Consider the following 7,924-nt stretch of genomic DNA (forward strand, 5'->3'; position numbering starts at 1 on the left):
ATCTTCTTTATCCATTCCTCTGTCAATGGACATCTACACTGTTTCCATGTCCTGGCTATTGTAAATAGTGCTGCAAGGAACACTGAGGCGCACGTATCTTTTGGAATTATGGTTTTATCCAGGTATAGGATGGACACAAAGCGGGGGAAAAGGAGGGGTGGGATAAAATGGGAGATTGGAAATTGACATAAACACACCAGTATGAATAAAATAGATAACCAATGAGTACCATGTATAGCACTGAGGTGGGGAAAAAAGAAGGTACAATATGTTTGCAGGACATATGTTAAGATAACCTGAAAAATGCATTCCAATATACATTAGATGCTGACAAATACTGTTTGACTCCAGTTATATACCAGATAACTAGAACAGTCAAATTCATAGAGTCAGAAAGTACACGGGTAGATGTCAGGAGATCAGGAATGCGGGGAGGAAGGGGGACGGGGAATGGGCAGTTAGTGTTTGATGGGGCCAGAGTCTCAGTTTAGAAAGGTGAAAAATTCATGACATGGATGACGGTGAGAGCTGCATACAACAATATGAGTATACTTAGTGCCACTGAACTGTACAGCTAAATATGGTTAAAACAGTATGCTTTATATTATGTGACTTTTATCATAATTAAAAACATTAAAAGTCATTCATATGAAATGTAAACAAAATAAACTGTTTGGGTCTCCCTCAAATAATGTTATTATTTTGCAATGATACGATATTAAAATCAAAGATAACAATTTGTTTCTTTAACTCGAATCATTAATGATTTTATCAAGTCACGTATTCCACATGTGATATCTTACTCAGGATGGTCAAGGGTTCTTGTGCCAAATTTCTGAGGAATAGTATTCAGGATCCCATGGTTTTGAAGAGAGTTTGTGCTCTTTTCCATTTAGGTTTCTTGTCCTAACTCTACTACGTACAAGGTGTAACCTGCTAGATGGGAGTAAATCTATTCTATAAACACAACACAGAGTGTAAAATAGTGTGAAGACACTGTCTTAATAATAGGGTTCTGAATTAGGCCTTTGAGGATGGACCAGATGTGACTGATTTTTCAGGAATACCTTTAGATGTGAGTGTACAAGAAGTGGCCAATTGCACAAACAAATGCTTTTGTAACAAAGCAATGTTCGTGTCACTTTCGATGTCTAGAGGCTGATGCTTTCTGCCTGGCATTAACAGACATGGAAATTGTAGACATAGGGTATTCTTTTAATTTTCTTTTGTGTCATTTTCCTGCTGAGATTTTTTTTTAAAGAAATATTCAATTATATGTATAAGTGGTTCCCTCCTTAGTTCTTTTGCCCTGTGAACTTTTCTGCATCAGACACTAACACTCAAAGTAACTCTTCTGTGACAAATCCAGTCTTTAATCCAGCCATTAACAAATATTTCAATTTCCTGCCCAGTAAGGCTGTCAGCACGCCAATATGCAGTTTCAATAACATCATTACCCTCTTTTTACTGTCTTATTTGCACTCTATTTGAATATTTTATTCCAACTTGAACTCATTCTATAAGTTTATGAAAAACAGAAAAATGGAAGTCTCCATGGTAGCGACAAAATGCTTATCTAATAAGCGGAATACAATCAAGGCAAAGATGGAATTATTAGGTATGCCAAATGAGGCAAATCTTTAGTTTTAGCCAGATGATCACTGTACATCTATTCCACTGGGAAGGAAAAGAACAAAATTTTTAAATGCATAAAAATGCTATAACTGTATTGTTAAACACTGTATTTAATATTAAAGTATAAGTGGAAATCATATTTATTACATATTTTGGCTGTTAGAGAATAAAATTTCCCTTGTAATTTATATTTTTAATGTAATTTTATTTTACAGAGTTTTAGAAACATATAATGTGGAAGGATAGAGACTTGAAATGATGGAGAAAGATGACAGATGGAAATGAAGACAGATTTTAAACAGATGAACAAAAACCATTATTTTATTGAACCCTCAAATAAAAGTGATCACACAGAATTTCAGAGCAGAATGACACACACCAGTGATCAAGTATTCAAGCCCTTCATGGCATCACTGAAACACTTGAGAGGCCAAGAGAATTTAAATACTCTGGCCAAAATCACCACTAACTCAGGTCTGATAATGTCCAAATTCACAAATTATTAGCAAACATACAGTATCTGCTGGGATCTTCAGAGAGCATGAAGGGAATACTAACAGACAGACAGAAGCAGGGATTGGGCGTGCAGGGCAGAGAAAAGAGGAGAGGAAGGAAAGAGAGAGGGGCAAAAAAAGAGAGAGAAGACCGAGGCAAAGAAAGAAGGGGCAAGAAGGAACAGTAAGGGGCAAAGAGGGGTCAGAAATGCTAAGACAGGACAAAAACGTTAAAGGGCAGTAAGAGACTAAAAAGCAAAGGAAGGGCTGAGACTGAAAGAAATAATAAAAAATTAAAAAGGAAATCATTGGGGAATGCTGTCAACAGTTCCTAACTTTAAAAACACCTTAACTTTATTTGACTTTTCTCAAACAATTCAGGAGTTACATTTATTTGAGAAAGACGTAGATTAAAAAAAAAAAATCAGGAAACAGCTGTTGAATGAGTCAGATGAGACTGAGCATTTAGAGGAACTCGCTGTTCATAGTGAAGCCATCATCGCTGTGCGTGTATACAGATAACAGTCAGACACCCTATGGTGAGCAATTCTATCATGGCCATTGAGGTGGAAGATGCCACACCGTAGTGCTCTGAAAACTGCCTTTTCTTCCCCAAGTGAGTAATGCTTATACAATCTGAGAAGCAATGGAATAATAAATAGAGATCTAAAACTCTCCGAAATGAAAGCTGGATAACAGAAGTGGAAATAATGAGGTTCCAGTGACACTCTGGGGAGACCTTAGCTAACGTTATTTTATTGAACCCTCAAATAAAAGTGATCACAGAGAATTTCAGAGCAGAATGACACACATCAGTGATCAAGTATTCAAGCCCTTCATGGCATCACTGGAAAACTTGAGAGGCCAAGAGAATTTAAATACTCTGGCCAAAATCACCACTAACTCAGGTCTGATAATGTCCAAGTTCACAAATTATTAGTGAACATATACAGTATCTGCAGGGATCTTTAGAGAGCATGAAGGGAATACTAAATAAAGGAACCTGATCCATTAATATCTGTTTGTACTCATTATTAGGTTCATAACAATGAACTTCCTGAGAGCCAAAAACAATGCTAACCCCATATTCCCAGAGCAGAACACACTGGTGAGGGCATCATAGCCAATATATGTATGTTTAATAAATGCATAGAGCACAAGCCTGAACAGGAACTAAAGAGCCTCCTGATGAGGGTGAAAGAGGAGAGTGAAAAAGATGGCTTGAAACTCAACATTCAAGAAACTAAGATCATGGCATTCAGTCCCATCGCTTTATGGCAAAGAGAATGGGAAATATGGAAACAGTGGCAGATTTTCTTTCCTTGGGCTCCAAAATCACTGAAGATGGTGGCTGCAGCCATGAAATTAAAAGACGTTTACTCCCTGGAAGAAAAGCTATGACCAACCTAGATAGCATATTAAAAAGCAGAAACATCACTTTGCCTTCAAAGGTCCATGTAGTCAAAGCTATGGTTTTTCCAGTAGTCATGTATGGATGTGAGACTTGGACCATAAAGAAGGCTGAGCACCAAAGAATTGATACTTTTGAACTGTGATGTTGAAGAAGACTCTTGAGAGTCCCTTGAACTGCAAGGTGATCAAACCAGTCAACTCTAAAGGAACTCAACCCTGAATATCCATTGGCAGGATGGATGCTAAAGCTGAAACTCCAATACTTTGGCCACTTTATGCAAAGAGCTGACTCACTAGAAAAGACCCTGATGCTTGGAAAGTTTGAAGGCAAAAGGAGAAGCGGGTGGCAAAGGATGAGATGGTTGGATGGCATCACTGACTCAATAGACATGAATTTGAGCAAACTGTAGGAGATAGTGGAGGACAGGTGTGCTACGCGGTCCATGCGGTCATAAAGAATCGAACACGACTTAGAAAATGAACAACAGGGGCACAGAAGCACAAAATTATAACCTTTACACATCATGAGTGCATAACTTTTGTATTAGATTCTTTAAAGCATGCTGCTCGGACTTCCCTGGTGGCCCAGTGGTTAAGAATCCACCGTGTTATGTAGGGACACAAGTTTGATCCCGGGTCAGAGGACTAAGATCACACATGCCGCGGAGCAACTAAGCCCCATAAATAGAGAGTCTTTACACATCAACGAAGGATGACATAGAAAAAAGATCCCACATGCTACAACTAAGTCCCACAGCAGCCAAAGAAAGAACGCCATTGAAAAAAAATTTAAATATAGGCTGCTGCTAGAAATATGGAGGTTACACCAGACCCTACGCCAGTCCTTGAGAGACTGCCCACTACCACCGTACCTACACCAAGGATGGGCTCAGCCTACAAATTATTTGACACACAGCTCAGAAGATGAATGCCCTGTGCCTCTAGGGGACATCTGGCTTCACTCTTAAGGACAGTATGAAAAATAAAACACAAACTGGGTAGTAATTAGATGTCCCCCGAGGAAAAGGTTCCTTGTATTAGCCACGATCATGTGACTCAAGCAAGTCCCAAAGTAGATGTGTCCAGCGGGTGAATATCCCTTATCTTTGGATCATCTCTCCAGCCCAGGTGCATCTTCCTCACAGCATCCAACTGCTCAAAACATCTTTTGCCTCCCTCAACCCCTGTTCCTAACCTCTTACATGCGCTAGCCTCTCAACTCCTCAAAAACCCTCCTTTCCTAATGGAAGTTAACTGGCTCCCACTCAAATTCACCTCCATGCATCCCCATTCCACCATTCCCCACCTTCAGGATCAGCCACCCAGAGTACTCATCTCCCAGCTGGCAGATGCTGATCCCCTTTGGAGCCCGGCTCTACTTTGCAGGGTGGTAGGAAGGAAGAGTCACCTGAAGGCTCTGGCATGTTTGCTCAGAGAAATGTTGGTGGATTTAATTCTTGATGGAGCTTAGGTGATATCTGTATAAAATTTAACCCATGGTATCCTTAAAATCCATCATTTAGAACTGTGTTTCCATGGTGGTGGCAGTGGTGGGGGGGGGGGGTGGCATTCTGATATTCAATAAATTCACCAACAGAGTCCTACAATACCTCGCACTTCCAAGTTAGAAATAATTAAACAATCAAAAGTATATTTAAAACATTGTGTTTCACAGACTCTGTGAAATTGTGAAACATCCCTGGAACACTTACACTTGGCAAGTTACATAGGGAGAGACATGAACTTACCTAACTAGCTATACAAGGACAACTTGTAAGTTTACAAATAATTAGTTAAATTAAGCTAAGTGTGGGGCCTTTTCAAAAGGTCTCCTCCTACCAGATTTATATTATGGAAGAGGCCTGATTTACTGGAATCACATTTTCAGCACAAGGTTCTCCAAACTCGAAGGATCCTTCCTTTCCCAGCCTGGAAACTCACAGTTGTGTGATGCAGTGGACAGGAAGCAGGAGGTGAGTTGTTACAGGATGACTAAGTCACGATCAAGAAAAGCTCCACCACAAACTGTAAGGAGTATGGTAGCAGGAGGGGATATAATAGAAAGAATAATAAATTAACTAACCCATCCCAAGGAGTTTAGTCAGTTATGGTTAAAGCAACAACCTCCAAAGAGTGATCACAAAAAAACATCACTGAGTCAGCAGCAAGAGGTGTGGTTTGTCTTCCTGTGTGCAATCCCTTTCAGCAGTTGTTCAATGGGTGATGCTTCCCACAATACATTCCGAGCATCTGGGGTCTAGAAGGCACCAACTTGAAAGGCAGGATCCACCCAGCCCCTCAGGCAGGCTCTGCTGGGTGCAGCCAGCTTCCCTCACAGGTGTGTATACCACGTGGGCCTTAAACTCAAAACCAAGGGACGCAATTTTGACTGGAAGGTGTGTGGGGGCCTCTGTCACTCCGGGAACAGTAGGAAGACAGGGAGAAATCAAACAAAACCAAGGGCCCAGCCCACCCCTGCCCGATCTGGTTTCACACCACTCCCCCTTCTTTGGTTATTCTGGAAGACCAAAAAGACCAGCTTTCTCTTTCCTCACTGTTTCCTAGCCTATTTCTTGTCAAGTCTGATTCAGCATCAATCATGGACTTCCCTGGGGTTCTCCCTGTGTTGGGGATAACACAAGGGAGAGGGGAGGTGCCTGGCGGTAACCTGGCAGAAGAATCTCTAGGGGAATCTGGAAAGGAGCCCTGGGACATCCAGCCTCCTCTCGACTACTGGCCACCAGCACGGCTCTTTTCTACTGTTCCGGCCTCTTTGGCTCTTGAAGTGAAGTGAAGTGAAAGTTGCTCAGTCGTGTCCGACTCTTTGCAACTCCATGGACAGTCCATGGAATTCTCCAGGCCAGAATACTGGAGCGGGTACCCTTTCCCTTCTCCAGAGGATCTTCCTGACCCAGGGATTGAACCCAGGGTCTCCCACATTGCGGGCAGATTCTTTACCAGCTGAGCCACCAGGGAAGCCCTAAGACTTTAGCTCTTAACTCCACTTTATAGCCGCATCCCTCTGGGCACAGTCCCCAGGCAGACCTGTGCTCCCGGACCGCCAGCCTCTTCTCTATAAAGCACTGTTGTCTTCACTCACCCGTAATTCCAACGTCTGACACACACATGTTACCTGCTCCTCACCACCCCCACGCCCCATGGAGGTAATCATTCTCCCAACAGGACACAAAGAACAGGCCTAACGTCTCCATGCGACTCGCCAGCACTAATCGCCTCTCCTCTGAGGGCCACCAGCACCCTCAGCAGCGGTTCTCAGAATCTGATAGGAAGCAGAACGACCCGGCGAGCTTGCCAAGGTCACAGACCCAGGGGCCGGGAAACTCAAAGTTTCTAAAGTCTGGACCCCTCTGAGAGCAGAGGCGGGACCCACACAAACGGGAGAGGGTGTCCAGGCAAACTTGGATTTTCCTTTTTGAGCTCGGTTCCCCACGCGGGATCTGAAGTACACCCACGGGCTGTACAGCCGCGGCTCCCGCACACGCGCCCCTCCGGGACCCCCCGCGCCGTGGACCCCGGAGCCACGAGGAAACGGGATCCAAAGCCCACCGCGGGCGGCGCGGGTCCCTGGGGCGGCCGAACGCGGGCCGCCAGAGACGGAACTTTGCAAACTTCCTAACCCGCGCGCCCAGGAAAGAAAAGCAGAAAAGCGAGGACCCGACTCTGCACGCCCGCAACCGTCCCATCCCGCGCGCGCGCCCTGCCCTCCCGGCCGCCCGGGGGTGTCGGCGGTCCCCGCCCCCGTCGTCGCCCCGCACCCTCCAGGGAGGATCGGGAGCAAGGACCCCACTCACCGGCCGGGAGCGCCCCGCGCCGTGCACAGCCGCGCCCGCGCCGAAGGTTCGCGTCCCAGGAGGCCCAGGGCGCAGGAGGCGGGGAGTCACCTGCGCGTCGGGCGGCGGAGGGCAGCGCGGGCCCGCCCGGGCCGCGCCTCCCGGGCCCAGGTGCAGCGCCGGCGAGGGCGGGGTGGGGACGGGTTGCAACAGGTCCCGCGCCGGGTCGCACCGCAGCGCGCGCAGCTGGCCAGCGTCCCGGAACCTGTCCGAACCCAGACATCCAGCCCTCGGCCGGGAAAGTAGAAAACCCTTCTTTTTCTGTCCGCCCTTGGGGCTACCCAGCCTCGACAGGTCCCGGCATCCGGGCCCGGGTGAGCAGACCCCCCGGAGGCCGGCGGCGCTCACCTGGCCGGGGGTGAGCGCGCGGGGGGGGCGGAACCCCTCCCCGGTGCGCTCCCGGCTCAGGAATGCAGCAGGGGCGGGGCGGTGGGAGCCGGGCTGGGACCACCCCCGGGGACCCGGCGGACTCGGCTCCCCGGAGATAATTCTTATCAGCAGCCGGCCTTGCAGACCCTACCCCGCCGCCCG

General features: G+C 46.1%; 1 protein-coding gene across 1 annotated transcript in view; it reads right to left on the reverse strand.

Moving 5' to 3' along the window:
- FAM83B (family with sequence similarity 83 member B) overlaps nt 1-7,430 on the reverse strand; it is a 96,470-nt gene extending 89,040 nt beyond the window's left edge. The window contains exon 1 of the mRNA XM_061397814.1: nt 7,355-7,430. The gene's annotated coding sequence lies outside the window, so the exon portion shown is untranslated. The remainder of the gene's footprint in view (nt 1-7,354) is intronic.
- Nucleotides 7,431-7,924: the final 494 nt, after the last annotated feature.

Source organism: Bos javanicus, chromosome 23 (genome assembly GCF_032452875.1).
Source record: "Bos javanicus breed banteng chromosome 23, ARS-OSU_banteng_1.0, whole genome shotgun sequence".
Classification (NCBI taxonomy): Eukaryota; Metazoa; Chordata; class Mammalia; order Artiodactyla; family Bovidae; genus Bos; species Bos javanicus.